At 46.6% G+C, this 21,258-nt stretch overlaps 1 protein-coding gene across 1 annotated transcript in view; it reads right to left on the bottom strand.

Moving 5' to 3' along the window:
- The window catches only part of DRD2 (dopamine receptor D2), a 79,314-nt gene extending 59,922 nt beyond the window's left edge, over positions 1–19,392 (bottom strand). Inside the window, exon 1 of the mRNA XM_056860310.1 lies at positions 19,371–19,392. The gene's annotated coding sequence lies outside the window, so the exon portion shown is untranslated. The remainder of the gene's footprint in view (positions 1–19,370) is intronic.
- Between the last annotated feature and the right edge of the window lie 1,866 nt (positions 19,393–21,258).

Here is a 21,258-nt window from a genome sequence, read left to right as displayed (position 1 = left end):
CTGTTCCTGGTTTCATATGGAAGTCACCCTGCAGACCAAGCTGTGATTTCATCTTTGTGGGTAGTTGAGTGGAGAGTAGAGGAGAGGAAGTCCCCGTTTATTTCTTCCACTCAGGGTGAAAAAGGAGCTGTGGAGGTTGAACATGAAATTGCCTTCTACTGAATCAGACCCTTGGTTAATCAAAGTCAGTATTGTCTACTCAGACTGGCAGCACCTCTCCAGGGTCTCAGGCCGAAGTCTTTCACATCACCTACTTGCCTAGTCCCTTTAACTGGAGATGCCGGGGATTGAACCTGGGGCCTTCTGCATGCCAGGCAGATGCTCTACCACTGGACCGGACAAAAGAAAGTCTCCTCTTTCTCCAGGTCTAGCCTGTTCAAGGCTGCTTTAGAGCTTTTGCAGAAATGATAGAACTCCACATGGTCTATGTACTAGAAACCATGGTATTTCATATGTGCCCCGGTTGAGCCCAAATCACAACTCAGGAATGCTAGTAAACTTAACCAAATCAAGTCCTAAATAAAACAGACTTCAGTTTTCTTCAGCTGCCTCCTAAAGATTGAAAGTGAGGGGCCAGGCACACCTCCCTGGGGAGGTTTTCCATAATCATGGGGCTGCCACCAAAAAGACCCTCTTTCATATGCCCACCAGACAAGCTTCTTTGATTGATGGGTAGTCAGGAGGGCCAGTCCCTGAGATCTTAATTTCCAGGCAAGAACATCTGGGAGAAGATGGCCCTTCAGATACCCCAGTCCCAAGACATGTACAACCTGAGCTTCAACTAAGACCTGAGAAAAGAAAGTGACTACGAATTGACAGCAATTTAAAGAAGGATTGCCAACATATCCCGGGAAAATAGGGTCTGCCGTGTAAACAAGGAGAGTCAAAATGTCTGCATTCCAACCTTGATTTTATGGCTGTTGTGAGCCTATATATTTCTTAAATGTTCTCTTAATTCCAAATAAATGTTCTCTTTCATTTATGAGGCATTTTACAGTGTGCATCCACACAACTGTCTGCGCTCATTGAAACTGGAGAGAAAAATACCCACCTTATTCCAAATCATTGGTTTGTGTTCGTGGGAGTTTAAATTGCATCTTTAGGAGCATCAAAACACTGGAACTTTACTTCCCTCCCACAAGAAAATATGCATTGCCGTTGTCTTCAGTCCATTCTAAAAAGTCATTAATGGTGATCCATATATTCATTAAAAGTTTCCATCTCATTATTTTGGGAGTGTATACTCTTTCAGATACAGACGTCATATGGTACACTAATGTTTTTAATTACTGAAGTCCTGGTTATGGGTAATTGCAGAGCCCAGGGCGTCTGGGGGGGGGGCAGGTACAGCTCAAATGAACCCAATGAACAGGACATAAAATATAATTATGGGATATATGTTAATTTGTAGAGGAAAAGGAGAATTTAGTAGTTGGGGAGGGAGGCAAGAAATTGGAAAACGAGTAGCCACATTTATAATCTGAGTATAGAAGAAGTCTCAGAGGTTCTACAAAGCGTATCCCACAGCACACTGGGATAACTCAGTTTTCTCCCAATTTCCCAGGGCTAAGGCATTCAATTTTCTGACTAAAATGGGGATCAGATGTCATTCATACCCCAAGTTTGCTTTTTGAGTGTGTCGGATTAAGAGTGCAGTCCAAAACAGATACATCCTCATAAACCCATTGACTTCATTGGATCTAGAAGGCTGTGTAACACTGCTTAGCACTTCTCTGTAAGAAGAACCTAGCCTGAGAAAAGCACCTCTCCATATTTCTGCACCCTGGATGGCCCAGGCTAGCCTGATCTTGTCAGATCTCAGAAGCCAAGCAAGGTCGGCCCTGGTTAGTATTTAGATGGGAGACCACCAAGGAAGTCCAGGGTTGCTAGGTAGAAGTAGGAAATGGCAAACCACCTCCGTGTGCCTTTGGCCCTGACCTGGATGTCTCAGGCTGGTCCAATCTCATCTGATCTCAGAAGCTAGGCGGGGCTCAGCCTAGTTAGTGTTTGAATGGCAGATCATGAAGGAAGGCCAGGGTTGCTACACAGAGGCAGGAAATGGCAAACCACCTCTGAACCTCTCTTGCCTTGGGAACCCTACATGGTTGCCATAGGTTGGCTGCAACTTGATGGCACTTTCCCCTATAGGGTTGCCAACCTCCAGGTACTAGCTGGAGATCTCCTGCTATTACTACTGATCGCCAGCCAATAGAGATCACCTGGAGAAAATGGCCCCTTTGGAAGGTGGATTCTATGGCATTATACACCATTGAAGTCCCTCCCCTCCCCAAACCCCACCCTCCTCAGGCTCTGCCCTGAAAATCTCCAGGTATTTCCCAACCTGGAGCTGGCAACCCACCACATTTTTCTGCATGGCCATTTCTGCAGGGTCAATTTTAATGCTCACACAAAGCTCTTTTTTTAAATGCGACCTTTAAAATGCTTATTCACGGTCCTGAAGCAAAAGGAGAAATTCCACACATACACCCACTTGCCTGCTCCTTTGTACCTTCCATTAGCCAGTTTCCATTTGCATAGCTAATGCACAGCTGTCATTTTGCATGTTTCCTTCAGGGGATTCTTTGGTGTGGGGGCGGAGCAAACACAAAAGGTCGTGTTAAAGGGGCTCTTAAGTCATGCGAAGCAGGTATACGCCGGCTTCACAGTCACTTCCGGTTCAGTGTGAAAAACTCAAAAACATATGTGGGGAACTTCAGCCTGGAACACACTGCTAATTCCCAAGTATAAATGGCCCTTGAGTCTCTGAACATGCCTTTGAACTAGAAAAGCTCAGAGTGGCGTCCTCCCCCTCCCCAAACTGTCATAGGGTTGTGTCCAATGGGAAAAGGTGGCATTGCCCCTTGCAGTGGGATGTTCCAGCCATGCTCAGCACGGCCTCTCCATTGTCCTGGGCTGACTTGTTTGGCAGTTCGCTTTGCTAATGTAATCGCTCCCTTGATCCATCTCATCACTTCTCTGCTTAACCTAAAACCTGAGACCTGAGATGGAATAAGAGAAATGGATTGATATTTCCTTGCACAGAATTTTCAGAGCTTTGTCTCTGTGGGATGGTATCATAATCCTGGTTTTATGCACAAGCAATAACAGTAATGTATGTGGCGTGGGAAACTACGTGCGGCACAAAATGTATCACAAAGGACAGGCCCAGCTCCTAGGTTCATCATAAGATCATCAAAAGTTGGGGGGGGGCTGTGGCTCAGTGGTGGAGCATCTGCTTGGCATGCAGAAGGTCCCAGGTTCAATCCTGGCACCTCCAGTTAAGAAGGACCAGGCAGTAGGGGATGAAAAAGAGACCCCACAGAGACCCCACAGAGCCACTGCCTGTCTGAGTAGACAAATACTGACCTTGATGGACCAACAGTTCCCTTGATGGACCAATGGTTCTGATCCAACAGTTCCCTCCTGGGTGTCCCTGAGGGCACTATGACTGCCGGAAGCTGCTTCGGGCATTGCTTGTACAACCAACCTCTCCTGGAAGGCAAGAATGACATCGGAGGATGGTTCTACACACTGCTAAGATGTTTTTTCTTGAACACATGAACACACGAAGCTGCCTTCTACTGAATCAGACCCTTGGTCCATCAAAGTCAGTATTGTCCACTCAGACCGGCAGCGGTTCTCCAGGGTCTCAGGCAGAGGTCTTTCACATCACCTACCTGCCTAGTCCCTTTAACTGGAGATGCCGGGGATTGAACCTGGGACCTTCTGCATGCCAAGTACAGGCTCTACCACTGAGCCACAGCCCCTCCCCAAACTGCAGATGCTGGAGATTGAACCTGGGACCTTCCACATGCCAAGCAGATGCTCTACCACTGAGCCATGACTCCTCTTCATCCAGCCCTCCACAGGACATTGTCCACCTTTCCTTCTGCATTTCTGGGGGAGCTTCAGTGGAGTCACTTTATCCCCTCAACATTTTTGTGAGGCAGGCAAGTGACAGAAATGTATCCCCATCTTTTATGCCACCTGCTCCCAAAACCCACCCCAATGGGGTTACAAAACCATGGAAGAGAAATCACCGGGTGGGGGGGGTTCCCATGCAGAGTCAGCCAGCCCAACTTTGCAGGTTTATTTATTTATTTTTCAAATTTATAGCCCACTCTCATTCCCAGCAAGCCAGGCTCAGGGCAGGTAACAACCTTTAAAACACATAAAACCATCAATCATCCATAAAATATCAATAATATTAAAATATCATAATAAAATCATAAACAGGTGGCCATAAATTCACCCAGATGCCACCATGTAGCAGGGTTCCAGCAGGTCAGCCCCCCTCCGATGTCAAGAGTGGGGGGAGGGGAGGATGGGGAGGCCAGTAACAATGGACCCTCTCATGGCTGCCCTCAGTTATAGGCCAGGCGGAATAGTTCCGTTTTATAGGCCCTACAGTGGAACTCCTTAAGGTCCTGCGGGGCCCTGATGTTTCCAGGAAGACTATTCCACCAGGCCAGGGCCAGGGCTGAAAAAGCCCTGGCCCTTGTAGAGGTCAGCTTCAGGCCGGGGACCACCAGAAGATTACTATTAGTAGAGCGTAAGGTTTCTTGACAGACAAGCATTCTGCCAAGTTGAAACTTAAGGAATTGTTGACTTTAGGTTTCCCTCCTGAGAACCAAGCTAATTGAAAAAGCTTTAATGTTGTTGTTTTTTTGGCATCCCTGCACAATTCAGGAGGGGAAAAATGTTTAGCCAGTCAATTTGATTTCATTGTGTGTTGAAAAGCTCCCAGTGAATTGCAAAAGACATTTAACAAGCCATCTTTCAGCCCAAGGGGAGGAGAAATTAATCATCTGCTTACTAGGACTGATGAATGCAAGGAATAGTCCTCTGACTGCCAGGTGAGTGAACAGTAAGGCCCTCTGGTCTCGTCCATCTCACAGTTAATGCATGCCTGGTTAACACTCTCTCTAGGATGAGGCAATTGACCTGGCATGACATACCAGTGAATGCCCCTCCCCTTGCAAAAATAACCTTTGTGCATAAAAAGCTAGCAGAATAAAGAAAAGGGTTCACCTGAGTGTTTGCTATGTGCTCACCTGCATAGGGTACTGTTTAAAAATGTTCTGAGAACATTCAGATTCACTGCTTATGCTTATTTAAAACATCAATAGCATGCATCTCTCTGCACCAAAAGGCTCCTGAGGTACTTTTTAGATGAGTAATAAAAACCCTAACAATTGTGCAATAAAAATACTGAAATCGCCATGATGAGTCGGCAGTAAAAGAAGACCCAGACATCGTAAAAACAATAAACCAAACAGAGAAGCATCAACATTTTTCTTGAAGCAACAGCATTATAACCACTGCTTGGAAAAGCCTGGTCCTAAAAATGAATAAGCAGCCAGTTCTACTGAGTGAGGGAGAAAGGAAACGAAGGGAGAAATCAGCCCAATGAGCTCCAAGTGAACAACTGCCAGAAATTGTGTTAGTCTTTAAGGTGCTACTGGATTCTTGCTCTTTTCTACTGCCATTGTCAAACTAATACGGCTACCCATCATGATCTAACTCCAGAGGCTAGGGACCATGACGGAAAAGGCCCTGTCTCTGGTGAGCGCACCCCAGAAAGAGCAAAGCCTCGGAACCAAAGATGGACAGGCAGGCTCAAAGAAGAGCCAGCTGAATTGGCAGAGGTCTCCTCTGTGACCACACATCAAAGACCTGAAGAGGCCCAGTTTGGGGCAGGATTTCCGGCTTGGTTTTGCTGGTTGTGTGAACCCACCCTTCAGTCAGAAAACAGTCTGCTTCATAATACAACTGGTTCAGTTGGTTACTGCAGAGGGGGCTGGCATGGGACACTTGTGAACAGGCACCATGGTTCAGATATAAGTTCCATATCACTACACATGGTCCAGCATAACCAAGTGCACCAAAGCTAAGAGGTTTCAGGCTTGTATGACATTAAGGGTCTACCTCCTTCTTAAATTGTGGTGCCCAAAAACACAGTACTCTAGGTGAGGTCTAACCAGAGCAGAGTTACAAAGTATCCTAAAATATTTACAAAATTCTAAGAAAACTGATTAAAAATTAGTTACAGGATAAAAAGTAAAACAATAGTTATTACACAATCACAAATCTATAATACAATAAAGGAGGGAAATCCATTAAAACTAAAAGTGCTCTCACTTGCTATGCCTAAACAGTGTCCTTCTTTGTAGCCTCAAGGGCTCTTAGCAGACAGGGCAAATTGAGACATTCTATAAGTCACATGTGCATCAGAGTCTGATAGTAGAAAAAAATCAATTTTTTGGTTTCAGAACAGAAGTTTACGCCTTTCAAAATCCCATCCAGCTCTGGGCTCCCTATACAATGGGCATAATAAGACATAATGAAATACGTCCTCCAGACACAGGATTCCACAGATGCATGTACATTGCTCCTTTGGCGTTTGACTATACTGACCTAACAAAAAGGCCGAAGGCATGGTCTGAAATCGTAAGGCAGTAAAAGCCACTCTGAGACTCTAGACTGTGAGGCTAACTAGATATGAAGATCTGAGGTAGTATTTTTTTTAATATATTTTATTATTTTTATAATGGGATACAGAAAATAAAAAGGGGAATAAGGGGGAAAGGATCAAGTCTATTTCTACTTCCGAGCATTACACAGTCAAAACTATTGTCAAGTCAAAATAACATTGGTCATCTTAAACATATCACCATTGTTATAGACACTCGTTAAGCGGTTTCTAGAATAATTCTCTAAGCTTCTTATATTTTATAAGTATTCATGGCACGTGAGTAATAATCATATAGAAGTTGCCATTTTGTCATGAATTCGTCCATTGAGTTCATTTTTAATAGGTGAGTTAGTCTGGCCATTAGTGCAAACTCGAAAAGTTTACTGCTCCATTCTGTAACAACTGGAATTGTGTTGGATTTCCAATACCTAGCGTAGACAATTCTAGCAGCCGAAGTTGCAGATTGTTAAAGTTCTTTGCTACTAGAGTTCCCTTGGGGAGGGGTAATCTTTTTTAATGAGTTTAAACCATGGTGAAAATTTGGATTCCCGGATTGATGCTTTATCGACCAGTGCATCCTGAACACCAATAGGCAATGCCCCCTGAGCTATCTGTGGTTGTTAAGACACATTACCCTCCCCTGTGTCAGGCACAATAGACTGGACTGCTCTGATCGGAGGGCAAGCCTAGAACTCTATGCTCTCAACTTCCCAAGATTTCTGGCAAGATTGGAGGCTGGTGTGTGTGTGTTAAGTGCCATCAACTCACTTATGGCGACCCTATGAATTAATGTCCTCCAAAATGACCTCTCGTTAATACCCTTGCTCGGGTGTTGCAAACTGAGGGCTGTGGCTTGCTTTTTTGACTCAATCCAGTAGCACCTTAAACACCAACTAGATTGCCAGGGTATAAGCCTTCAGGAGTGCTGACTCGCAAAAGTATGTACCCTGGGAATTTTGTTAGTCTTTACAGTGCTACTGGACTCCAATTTTGCTTCTCTACTGCAGACCAACGCCGATACCAAGCTGAAACCAAGAGTTCTAGGACACTCCAAAATGTTGCGGACTTCCCTCAGCAGCCTAAAATGGTTCAGTACAAAGCATAGTTCCTCCTAATTTCCCCTAACAGTCTCCTAATCCTGCCCTTATGGACAGATGTGGGAACCACCATCTCTTAAGAAAAATGAACGGCCAGTGAGAAACACAGTCAATGGCTGTCTATCATCTGTGAGGATTCTGTCCAGTCATCCCAACCAACTCCCCACAAGCTTTTTACACAAGTAGATCAGCAGCAAACCAGACTATCTGAAAGAGCCAATTACAACCTAAGCCACAACCAGAGTGATGCTTCCCATACCTTTTAGGAAGCAAAGTTTCCCCGCATTTGCTCTGGCACTCGAGATAAACGAAGGCGCTCACAGGCTGATAAGCACGGCACGGCACAAAATTAATATTTGCTGCAAAACCTGACTGGCCACAATACTTTATTGCCTCGGTCCTGTGAATTGATAAGGCGCCACCGAGGACTTTTACACACAGTCGGCATTTTAATTTTGTGTCTTTGCTGAGTCCAGTAAATTTACAATCCTACTCCCAGTTGCCGTGGCAGTGTCAAAATGTGGCATCTTTCTTTGGTTCTGGCTTTGCAAGGGAGTCTTCCTCTCCCTCCATCGCCCGGCTTGCTACGCAGCCTAGGAAGAGACGGCATTTACATTTTCTGAATGGGCTAATCACAACTTTCAGCTTTCTGTATGTTTTCCTCCTCCAGAGCTGCAAGGAAAGGGTAGTGGGAGGAGGGGGACTGGAACCAGAAATACATCCCTTTTGGGGAGAGGAGAAGATAACGAGGAAGGCGATACGGAGAAAAGAAACAGCACAGATGCAGTTACATCTCCTTTATAAAAGAAAAAAATAGTACAATGCTAAAAATAGACACATGGGGGCTAGCTGAAGTCATTGTGATGGGAAAGAAACAATTGGGAAAGGAGGCGGGTCTTTTAAGAGGAGTTGAAGAGAGAGATGTGGAGTGCTTTTGTGAGGACTGACAGAACTGAACAAAAGCTGCCTCCTTCGTAAAGAACCTCGTGAGTGGTGTGGACAGAACTGTAAAGTTCCCAGGAGGGTTACTGGTCAGCATCAGCCTTGAAGGACCACTGGGGTTAGAAGAAGAAGACTTGGTTTTTATATGCCAGCTTTCTCTACCATTTAAGGCAGAATCAAACCAGCTTACAATCACCTTCCCTTCCCCTCCCCACAACAGACACCCTGTCAGGTAGGTGAGGCTGAGAGAGCTCTAACAGAGCTGTGACTAGCCCAAGATCACCCAGCTGGCTTCGCGTATAGGAGTGGGGAAACCAATGCAGTTCACCAGATTAGCCTCCGCCGCTCATGTGGAGGAGTGGGGAATCAAACCCGGTTCTCCAGATCAGAGTCCACCGCTCCAAACCACCGCTCTTAACCACTACACCATGCTGGTTCTCTATGATAGGGTTGCCAACCTCCAGGTGGTGGCTGAAATTCTCCCGCTATTACAACTGATCTCCAGGAGACAGAGATCAGTTCACCTGGAGAAAATGGCTGCTTTGGAAGGTGGACTCTATGGCATTATATCATGCTGAGGTCCCTCCCCAGACTCTACCCTCCTCAGGCTCCACCCCCAAATTCTCCAGGTATTTCCCAGCCCAGAGCTGGCAATCCTAGATTAGGAACCAGCTGGGCCAAGTGGCCGCTGGCAGAGATGCAGCACCCAGTTAGGGTTGCCAGGGCCCCCTGACCACCAGCAGTGGATTGGGGGGGGGCGGGTAGGGTAGCCAGATCCAGCTTAGGAAACTCCTGGAGATTTGGGGATGGAGCCTAGGGACAACAAGGATCTCAGTGGCATACAGTGCCACAAAGTCCACCCTCCAAAACATCTATTTCCCCCAGGAGAACTGATCTCTGTAGTCTGGAGATGAGCTGTAATTCTGGGGGGTCCCAGGTGGAGGCTGGCATCCCTACATCCAGTTCACTCACACCCAGTCTGTGGCAGCGGCAACAGCAGATGCCATGGTCCAGGTGTAGGATGCTAATCTCCATGTGGGGCTTGGAGATCTCTCAGAATTACAACAGCTCTCCAGGCGAGAGAGATCAGTTTTCCTGGAGAAAATGGCTGCCTGGGAGGGCGGGCTCCGTGGCAGTACACCACACAGAGGTCCCCTCCTCCCCAAACCCCACTCTCCCCAGGTTCCACCTCCAAATCTCCAGGAATTTCCCAACCTGGAGTCGGCAGCCGTACCCCGGTGGGTGCTGAGCAACCCCTGTGGCTCTGCCAGTATCGCAAAAGACCTCCGGGTTCAGCCTGCTCCAAAACTGTTTTAAGATCTTCCCATTTGGCCTCTGCATGCAAAGGCCACTTTATATATTCTTAAAAGCTTTAGCTGTCCTGTAACTCTTCAGATTGTAAGTGGAAGATTGCATTTTAATGCTCCCCTTGAGAGACAGGTAGAAAAACAGTGTGTTGGGGGGGGGGGTAGGTTGAAGTAGTTCCTCTGATATGCTGGTTTCTTGACATACATGGATTTCTTTCCCCCCGCAGCAGAGCAGTCAAACATGCATTTAAAGCTACCCCACCATCTCCTGCAGTACAAACCAGGGAAAGCTGGGTTCTGTGGAATGGATAAATTGGTCTGGTGCCAGCAGCCCCTGGGAACATCAAAAGAAGGATCACGGCATACACACACTTTCAACAGAGTTGTCCCTTTTTTAAAAATCCAGCAAGTGGCTGTAACTACTCAAAGGGCTACCCGTGAGTAGACACCAAGTGTCCCAGTGGGAGCTCAGCCCGGCCACCTCCACCCTCCCAATTACAGAAGTCCTGCCATATTCATGACCATCTGGTCAGTGGCAGAGATATGAAACAATGTGTTCTATGTGCAATGTGCTTTATGTGGGGCTGCCCTTGAAGACTGTCCGGAAGCTACAGTTGGTACAGAATGCTGCAGTCAGAGTGTTGGTCATAGGGACCATATCATTCAATCTACATTGGCTTCCAATTTGCTTCTGGGCTCCATTCAAGGTGCTGGCATTGACCTTTAAAGCCCAGTATGGCCTGGGACCAACACACCTTAAGGACCGCCTTATCCCATAGTATTTCCCCTGCACTTTTTTAAGGTGCATTTTTGATCGACTATGTTTTGATGTCCTTGCAACTCATGGGGTTGTTAGCCATCTTGAGTCTAAAGAGATAAGGTGAGATCTAAACATTTTAAATAAATAAGCTCTCCTAAAAACCCACAGGGAGGAAATGGTCTACATTTCCATGCATAGCCCTTTCCAGGGCACTGGAGCAGTCAAGAAAGATGAAAGAGGCTGCCACTGTGATAGGGTGGTCAAATATGCTGGCACACATGTACAAGCAGGTTCAGTTGGTTCTTTTGCTATGAGCCAGCGTGGTGTAGCGGTTAAGAGCAGTAGACACTAATCTGAAGAACCAGATTTGATTCCCCACTCCTCCACATGAGCGGTGGACTCTAATCTGGTGAACCAGGTTGGTTTCCCCACTCCTACACATGAAGCCAGCTGGGTGACTTTGGGCTAGTCACAGTTCTCTTAGAGCTCTCTCAGCCTCACCTACCTTACAAGGTGTCTGTTGTGGGGAGATGAAGGGAAGGTGATTGTAAGCCAGTTTGAGACTCCTTAAAGGTAGAGAAAATTGGGGTATAAAAACCAACTCTTCTTCTTCTTTGTCAGTCCCAAGCCACAAACACCTTTATAGGTTAAGATCTGCATTTTAAATTGAGCCTGGTGAATTAGCACCAGCAGCCAATGTAGATGATCTTTTAAAAACAAACATAATAAGGCAGAAACTATGCATTTTCACTAAGAGCCAAGTTACTGTATTCTGCACTAACTGAATTGTCTTTAAGGCAACTCCACACACATAAAGCGCATTTCAGAAATATTGCCTTGAGGTTACAGAAGCTTCGATCAGTGAAGCCAGATAATTTCACTCCAAAGCAGGAGTTCCTTCATTGAACAAGTTGTAATTGACTAAAGGCATTTTAAAGCAAGAAGCGCAGCCAGCCTCTCCAATAGCAAGACTGTATCTGCAAAGACCCCTGAGCTCTTTACATCTTCTACCAATGACAGGGTTACCGAAGATGGCAACAGAGTCCGTTTTTCTGACCAGCATCCTCTCCACTATATCTGGATCCAGCTTGTTCACCTTTGGCCACTGGATCACGGCCTCCAGGCCATGCTCCTGAACAAAGATGCCTGCTTCTGGGGGCTCTGCTAAGAAAATATAGAGCTAGGCAATCATCAGCATATAGATGACACCTAATCATATAACTACAGACAATCTCACTTAGCAGCCTAATGTAGATATTAAGTGCCATGGGTGATAAGACAGAATCCTTAGATGTGCCCATTGGCACCTTCTGGGGATCGGACTCAGCTTCTCCAGTGATTACACTTTGTGTCTGATGGAACATTGTATCAAAACCCACCATCAGATTCAGCGTGACCGGCAAAAATGCATTGTCCCTATCCATCTGGACATGGAGACCATCCATCAGAATAGCTAGCACCATCCCTGTCCCCTAGTCAGGTCTGTAGCCGTATTTAAAAGGTTCAGAGGCAGATGTATCCTCCAGGAAAACATAAAAATGTTCTGTCACTAACCATTCAATCGCTTCCACCAAAACAGCAGGTTTGAGACTGGCTTCTAATTATTTGCATCTTCTTTGGAGAAAGTAGTTTCTTCAATAGAGGGCTAATAATAGCCTTCTTCAAAGAGCCAGGAAAAAATTCTTCAATAGGGACCACATTACTGTCTTAGCTAGAGGAACATCAACTTTCTCCCATCAAGATTTTACAACCCAGGAGGTACAAGGATCTAATTTACCGGTGGTGGCTTTTACAGCCCCCCCCCCAAACTATGTCTGTCCATAACAACTTGAGTAGATGGTATTGCCAATACCTCTACTGCTTGGTCCTGTTTCCAAGTTAACATACAAGTCAGATCAGATCAGAGACATTTATATCCACTAAGAATCTTGTAAAAATGTCCCAGTTTATGGCCAAATCACAATCGCTATTTCAGTCCAACCCAAATTACCCTACATAATTTAGCTGACTAAGATTCAGTGTATGAACTGGTAGCAGAGAAAATCGTCTTTCTTTGTTTCTATGACTGACACCACAGAGACTTCCAAAGGTGCTCTCTGGCACGCTCGGACTAATTTTGAACAGTTTGTCCTCTGTTCTCTCCTCCCAACAATCAGTCAGTGTGTTGTAGTGGTCAGAATGCTGGAGGAGGAGGAGGAGGAGATGAAGAGGAGTTGGTTTTTATATGCCAACTTTCTCTACCACTTAAGGAAGAATCAAACTGGCTTACAATAACCTTCCCTTCCCCTTCCCACAACAGACACCCTGAGAGGTAGGTGGGGCTGAGAGAGTGTGACTAGCCTAAGGTCACCCAGCTGGCTTTGTGTGTAGGAGTGGGGAAACCAACCCAGTTCACCAGATTAGCCTCCGCAGATCGGAGGAGTGGGGAATCAAACCCGGTTCAGAATAGCATCCGCCGCTCTTAACCACTCCACCAAGCTAGCTCTCAAGGACTGGAAAGAGCTGGAATCAAATCCCCAGGCATCCAGGAAGCTAACTGGGTGGTCTTTGGCCACTCACCCACTCTTAGCCCATCCTACTTCAGAAAGTTGTTATGAACATAAAATGTAGGAAGGGAGAACAATGTATATTTTCCTCAGCTTCTTGGAGGAATTAAAAAATGCACAGACAGAATAATTGTATGGTGGGGTTAGGCTGAGACAGAGGCTGGCCAATGATCACTCAGCAAGCTTTATGATAGAGGAGGCTCTGAATACAGGTCTCTCTGCTCCTAGCCTTGTTCTCCTAGTACAGGGTGGGGAACCTTTTTTCTGCCAAGGGCCATTTGGATATTTATAACATCATTCCTGGGCCGCACATTCTGGCCCTGCCCCCTTTAACCCCCTCCATTGTCGCCACTTCCGCCCCCAGCCCTCTTGTAGTACAGAGAAAATACGTTTCTCCACAGCCCAGGTGGGAAAGGGTTAACACAGTTTCTTGGGCGGTCCTAGCAGCTTCATAGCTAATGACTCTTCTGCAAGGGGGAAAGAAGGTTCCTTTTCTCGGCAAAACTCACATCTGCCTTGAATAGAGGCTATTCCTGGCCGCGGGAGGGGGCGGATCACCAGTCTTAGATCCTTCTGAGCTAGAGATCTGCCAGGACCCACGAAGGGCCAGACCAAATGATTTTGCGGGCCTTATACGGCCCCCGGGCCTGACGTTCCCCACCCCTGTCCTAGTACAACACTCTGGCTCTTAAATGCAATGTTGAAAGGACACAAATTCTTGGTTTCAGGAAGGAGGAGAACCCTGTTTCTATTATTCAACCACTGGCTAGTAACAGAGAAAATTACTGGCAGCAGAAATGCATAATTCCAACTATATAATTTTTCACAGATGTGCAGAGTTATGTATTATCAGCATGTCCAAATATTTTTTTTAAAAAAACACCCCTCAAGATGGCAAAAATGGAAAAAGAGAAAAAAAAGAAGAAATCTTGTCTGGAGGTATGATCCCACAACACCCAGCATGTCACAGAGCTAAACACTGGCAGAAACTAACTCTTTCTGGTTGTGAGATGTAGGATTGGCTGCCTTCCGTGTGTAATTTCTTCATCCCTTGATGACTGAACTATCACAGGAATTCATGATGCTGCCTTATACTGAATCAGACCCTTGGTCCATCAAAGTCAGTATTGTCTACTCAGACCAGCAGTGGCTCTTCAGGGTCTCAGGAGGAGGTCTTTCACATCACCTACTTGCCTGATCTCTTTAACTGGAGATGCTTGGGCGGGGGATTGAACCTGGGACCTTCTGCATGCCAAGCAAAGCTCTACCACTGAGCTACAGCTCCTCTCCGAAGACAACCAACTGGAATGAGTGAGTTGGGCATCAGTCACAGATATCACACTACAAGCTGGGTCACATCCATCACAAACCTAGTGCCTTTTAGGGGACTTAGTTTCATCTGCTTGCATAATGCCCCAGATTACAAAAATGTGCAAATCTACCCCTAATGGTTCACAGCTGATTGAAGAGCTTGGTGCTTGAGGTGATGTGAAAAACCCCTTTGGGGTTGGATGTGACGGGTCCTTTTGTGCGAGTACACACAAAGTGCTACTTCACATTGGAGTAATCAAGCAAAGGACATTCATGGGTGAATCCTCATCTATTCCTCTAACTAAGGAATACGTTCTCATGCCTGGGTCACCCGTCTGACAAAAAATGGCAGACAAGGGCTCTATTCTCTTTCCCATTAATACATGGTCTGTGAGAACGGCACAGTGCAAATCTGACTAGATGCTGTTTGGAGTAATTTCCCTGCCTGAATTGCAGCAATGTTTGCTACTATTAGGAGAGGTAATCAGTCGGCAAATGAAAGTCATTTTAATAATGTGTAAGGTCTTGAACCTACTGCTATTGCATGTACAAAAACTTGCAATGTACGGGAGCCCTGTGCTCTTTCTTTAATTAGGATAATATTAGGATGGTTGCAGAGTGATAGGTAGGCTAGGGAAATAAGTGTTGTGGTAATACAGATGGCTTGCTAAGGTTAAGTGAGAGCGGGTGAGGTTTTGCATAACATAAAATGCAAAGCTCTATTGCATATACCTGCTCTTTTTGTGGAAGCTAGATCCTGCCACCAGACATCTTCTTCAAACATGTCAATGTGGACAAGGACATCTTGGCATGTCAAATTTATCATACTCTGTGCTGAGTTAGTATGAAATGCTAGTCAATCCTGAAGTCACAGAGGATGAATGAATTCCAATGTGGAAACTGTTGGGCCAGTGATCCGTATTGCACAACATTCTGACTTCCATCTTTGGCTGGCCAGAGACCACCAAGACATTCCAAAACCAGTGGAATTTCTTGAAAATAATACTGGAATGGGGGCAAAAAAGGGCAAGCAGGATTATGAGGAGACGCCTTCTAGCTGGCATAAATTTGAGTCCAGTAGTACTTTAGAGACCCATGAGATTTGGGGTGTATAATCTTTCAAAACTTTGACTCTTTAAACCTTATACTCCAAAAATCTTGTGGGTCTCTAAGGTGATACTGGACTCTAGCTACCCTGCAGTATCTACCTGGCCTGTTTCAACTATTCTGGAGATGTTGCTCAGAAGAGGACAGGCATGCCATTTGGATGGATCCACTTGGCCTCACTCTCACCATCTATTATGCCAGCTATATCAAAAGGAATTAAAAAAAACTTTGGGAGGGGCTGTGGCTCAGGGGTAGAGCATCTGCTTGGCATGCAGAAGGTCCCAGGTTCAATTCCTGGCATCTCCAGTTAAAGGGACCAGGTAAGTAGGTGATATGAAAGACCTCTGCCTGAGACCCTGGAGAGCCACTGCCGGTCTGAGTAGACAACACTGACTTTGATGGACCAACGGTTTGATTCAGTATAAGGCAGCTTCATGTGTTCATATGTTCAATGTGCACTCTTGGCCAATCTGATAGGTATGCTCGAGTTGATACCTATTCAATAACGGCTAGTAGCAACAAGAGCATAAGCTCCGTAACTCGATCCAAGTCTTTCTACAACGAGTCCTACAGGTTAATTGTAAATTCTTTATAAGGTTATTTCTTTTGCCTTGTCTTCAGCCAGCAAATTATCCATTTCTATGAATGCCTTCGAATTTTGGTATTTTGAGTGTGTGTGTGTTTCTTTCCAAAGGGATTGCTATGGTAGTCTGTTACAACTATCACAAAAAGGAGTCCTGTGGTGCTTAAAAGACTAATTGTTCATCTCCTCTCACAGTTTATGATGTTATTCTTAGACATACAGTACTTATTTTGCAAGCTAGAATGCTCTGTCTCTACGTTCCTGCATAAAGAAGGACATAGTTCTGACACGACAGCTTGCAGGCTGAAAGATGTCTCATCCAAGGAGAGTTTGAGAAGAAGAAAAAGAAGAAAATACCCGCTTTTCTCTACCTTTAAGGGGTCTCAAAGCGGCTTACAACTGCCTTCCCTTCCTTTCCCCACAACAGACACCTTGTGAGGTAGGTGGGGCTGAGAATGTTTGGAGAGAACTGTGACCGGCCCAAGGTCACCCAGCAGGCTTCATGTGGAGGAGTGGGGAATCAAACCTGGTTCTGCAGATTACAGTCGGCCGCTCTTAACCACTATGCCATGCTGGCTCTTAATTCACTAGGTCCTACAGAAAGGCAGCTCTCTTGATTATCATGGAGATAACTTTTGAACATGGCAAACTGGAGGCAGATAAGACCCTAAATCGTTCCCAGAATCGTCTTTGTTGATGCGGTTTGCAGTCCAATCAATATCTATTATCTTTAAACATCCCTGCTCCTTGTTTTTTGATTTTGTTTTCTTTTGTTTAGAAAAACAACACTCCACTTTCTCAGGCCACATGATGAATTTATGGACCCACCAGTTCACTTGCTTCACTACATAGTCCTTGGATTTTAATAGGCCAAAATCAAACAGCAACTAATGGTGCTTTAGAAAAAAAGAAAATCATATTCCCTTGATATGGCATTAATGTTAAATGCTAATTGAGCCTTCCTTTGCAGGAAAACAAATCTCTCCCTCTCCTTGTACATAGAGGAAACCCACATTCCTCCAGGGAAATAAATGAACAAGACTTTGCCATGTATTGAACAATTCTTTCTTTTATGGACAAAGCAAAAAAAAAAAAAAAAGCAGCCAACTCCTTCTGGGTTTCCAGTAGCAACCCACCAAGAGTTGTTTGGAAAGGCATATAAATACATAAATAGGAGACTACACATTGTCAAGGCTTTGAAGTGATTAATCATATTTACATGAAATAAATGAGCAAAGCTCTTAAAAACGTATCCCAGTCTTGCCAGAGTGCCGAGCAGGGGATGCCTGTGTTGCTCAGCTACTTTTCACAGACAACCTTTCCCGTCCTTCCTGAGAAGGATCACAAAATTTATCAACACGGACCGTAGGTTTTTCACCACAACCCTACATTCTGCTCACATTGCCTTTCCCTGTGGTTTCATAGCAAGTTACAAAAAGGACAATTCACACAAGACCTGTTCTCACCAGCTCGTTCAAGCTATACGCAGACAGCCCCGTGCTTTTTTAAATATACCCTTGTGTGTGGTTAAAGTAATTAAAAAATGGAGTTACAGTGGATGTGTGTTAAGTGCTATCAAGTTGCTTCTGACTCATGGCGATCCTATGAATCAACGTCCTCCAAAACGTCCTGTCTTTAACAATGGATTCAGATGCCCCAAATCCCTCACAATTATGGGGGGGGGCACTTGTGCGGCTGGCCTCTGCAATCTTGGGATTTACTGTTAGGTCTACTTGTGTTATCACCGACCTTGATGGCCCAGGCTAGCCCAATCTCATCAGATCTTGGAAGTTAAGCAGAACTGGCCATGGTTAGAACTTGGATGGGAGACCACCAAAGAAGTCCAGGGTTTGCTATGTAGAGGCAGGCAATGGCAAAGCACCTTTGTTTGTCTCTTGCCTTGAAAACCCGATGGGAACATAAGTCAGCTGCGACATGGTGGCTCTTTCCACCACCACTGTTTGTGGAGACCTTGTTCATATATAACAATATTCATGCAAATGGGAACCTGGAGATAGTTAAGCCAGATTGTGCTGAAAAAATCTGAAAAAGATTCAGCTTCATGGTTCATTTGTAAAGCAAGTTCTCTGTTAGTATTTTTTATTCCTCTTGTTATCTGGTGTCTGAAGAACATGATAAGACCCGATAAACAGCCATGGAACATTTCCCACCAATTTCCAGGGGAAGAAGGAGCGGGTGTGCCTGACAGCCAAGCAGCAATGATGCACTGTTGGAGAAAAACATGGTTGCTTTCACCTCAGTAGCCCATCTGTAAAATGGGAACCGTGACTGACTTCTCTGAGCTGTGAGAGCAACCAAGAGGAAGAATAAAAAACCGCTTCACACATTTTCAAATGTTGTATTAAATGATGACTGACAAGGAATCTGTAATGACAGGGCTGGTTGTGGTGACAGGATAGATTTGCAAGGTGGTGGAGGGGAGCTTGAGGGCTTTGGAAACTACACCTCTTAGTTCAGCCTTGAACACATGAACCCATGAAGCTGCCTTATACTGAATCAGACCCCCCTGGGTCCATCAAAGTCAATATTATCTACTCAGACCAGCAGAGGCTCTCCAGGGTCTCAGGCCTCAGGTCTTTCCCATCACCTACTTGCCTAGTCCTTTTAACTGGAGATGCCGGGGATTGAACCTGGGACTTTCTGCATGCCAAGCCAAGCTCTACAAACTGAGCCACAGCCCCTCCCATTATCGTGTTGGGAATCCAAATGTATCAAAATAAGCCTTCTGTGTCCAGACAGGAGCTCTTCCCCTTCCCGCCCCTCACAACTTTGCCGTCTTATCCATGTGAGTGAGAAAGATCAGTTCTACCAGCTTCTCTAATACAGTTCTTGTAATTACACACAGCAGATAATCACAGCTAAGCACCCATAAAGCCTGCTTGGAAAAGGAAAGATAAGTGGGCAGCATTAACAAAGAGATTTCTCCACCGCCGCCCAGCTCAAAATTCAGCTTGTCATCAGAGAGGATCACGGCAGTTTTCACATCTAAGCGTTTCTCAAGCATATCCCTCTCCTTCTTTCCATTCTGGTGCAAACATTATTTCATGCAAATATATTAAGCCTCCCTCTCGTACAAGATATATTTGCTTCCTGAAGAAGACCTGTCGGTTCTCTTCTGCGCCCCCATGTATGTATTTTGCCACTTATCCACTCAGGTCTACCACTGGGCATTTCACAAGAGTCTGTTCGATAAAGGCAAACCCTCCCGCTTCTGCTCTTACCTTCAAGCCATAAGAGTGGCCCCAGCAGAGACAACAGCGGCTGTTCTTGTATATCCACAACTTTCCAGGCTTCTCTCTTGCTCTTCCCAGGCTGCTTACAGATTCCCCATTTCCACCGGCGCTCTGTTCAGGACACCCAAAGAGTAGGCGAAGCTGGGATCCGGTCGGGCCAGTTTTCAGGATGAACTTTTCTCCCTTAAGGAGGCTCGACCTCTGGACTGGGGGGAAGGAAGACTTTGCCTTCTCCTCGGAGAGATCCTTGAACTGCTTGGAGTTCAGGCACGGCTCTTCTGGGGCTCCTCTCTTGGAGGTGGCGCCGCTTCAACTTCTCCACTCGTCCGACTTGGGGGTGGGGGGTGGGGGGGGGTGCTCAGGCGAGCAGGACTTCCCTCGGCTCCCCTGGGCTGCTGGTTTGGTCCACCGGGGAGAAGGAACTTCGGGTTGAGGCGCAGGCACTTCGGCCGGGGGTGGGCTGGGGTGGGGGCGGAGGGTGGGCAGGGGGCTTCCACAAAGGGCCCCGATCCGGGCTGCGCCAGGCAGCGCTGGGTCAAGAACCGCCGCCGGGGACGGGCGCAGCTGCGGCGGGCAGAGCATTCAGCACCACAGGGCTGGACAGCTCCGCCGGAGCCGGCGGAAGGGAAAGCAGACGGGCGGGAGGATGGGAGGGGGCTCGGATGCGTGGGGGGGGGGCTCTTTCCCTCTGTCTGTGTCAGAAGCAGCCCGGCACCCGCCTGGCACTGCCACAAGCTCCAGGCAGCCAGTGGCACACTTCGGCCGAGCGGCCAGCTGCTGCCCTCCTCGCCCCCTCCAGCGAGCCGCGCGTCTCCGGTGCAGCTGGATCTGGGGACGGACCCGGGAGAAGCAGCGCTGGGGGGGGGGGGCAGGAGGCAGGGCCAAGGAGGGGAGAGAGGAAAGGGAGGACTGGGCTCGAACCCAGGCTGGAGAAAGAGAGCGCCGCTGGTGCAAGCTGGGAACCGCCAGGAAATCCCAAAACCGACGCCTAGAGAACAGCCGCGGTCACCATTGGGGGTGGAAAGGGCGGTCGAGTCCCAGCCGGCTCATGGAGACCCCGTAAGGTGTTCAATGCAAGAGACAAACAGAGGTGGTTTGCCATTGCCTGCCTCTCTGCCTCTAGGCTTCCTTGGTGGTCTCCCATCCAAGTACTAACCAGGGCTGACCCTGCTTAGCTTCCAGGATGTGACAAGGTTGGGCTAGCCTGGGCCGTCCGGGTCAGGTCAAGAGACAAACGGGTGGTTTGCCATTGCCTGCCTCTCTGTGCAACCCTGCACTTCCTTGGTGGTCACCCATCCAAGGGCTAACCAGGGCTGACCTTGCTTAGCTTGTAAGATAGGAGGAGACCGGGCTAACCTGGGCCATCCCAGGTCAGGACATTATTATCAATATTAGTATCTGCTAATAGATAGACCTATGGGTATATAGTGAACAGTTTGTTTTAAACAAGAGATAGCTAATGAATTTGTTGGGTAGGTGGAAAGAAATTTATATAGAGAAATTCTAAGAGAAAAAAATGCTGCTTTGGAGAGTGGACTCTATAAAATGGACACATGAACACACATGAAGCTGCCTTCTATTGAATCAGACCCTCGGTCCATCAAAGTCAGTCTTGTCTACTCAGACCGGCAGCGGCTCTCCAGGGTCTCAGGTAGAGATCTTTCACATCACATCACATCACCTACTTGCCTAGTTCCTTGAACTGGAGATGCCAGGGATTGAACCTGGGACCTTCTGCATGCCAAGCAGATGCTCTGCAAACTGAGGCACAGCCCCTCTCCAGGGCTGAGTTCCCTCACCACACCCCTCCGTCCACAGGCTTCTTCCCTCTGCTGCTGCCCTCCAAACTACTTTGCCTTAGGCATTGTGTGTTTTC

This window comes from Euleptes europaea, chromosome 14, assembly GCF_029931775.1.
Source record: "Euleptes europaea isolate rEulEur1 chromosome 14, rEulEur1.hap1, whole genome shotgun sequence".
Taxonomy (NCBI): Eukaryota; Metazoa; Chordata; class Lepidosauria; order Squamata; family Sphaerodactylidae; genus Euleptes; species Euleptes europaea.
This window is presented reverse-complemented; position numbering and strand designations above follow the sequence as displayed.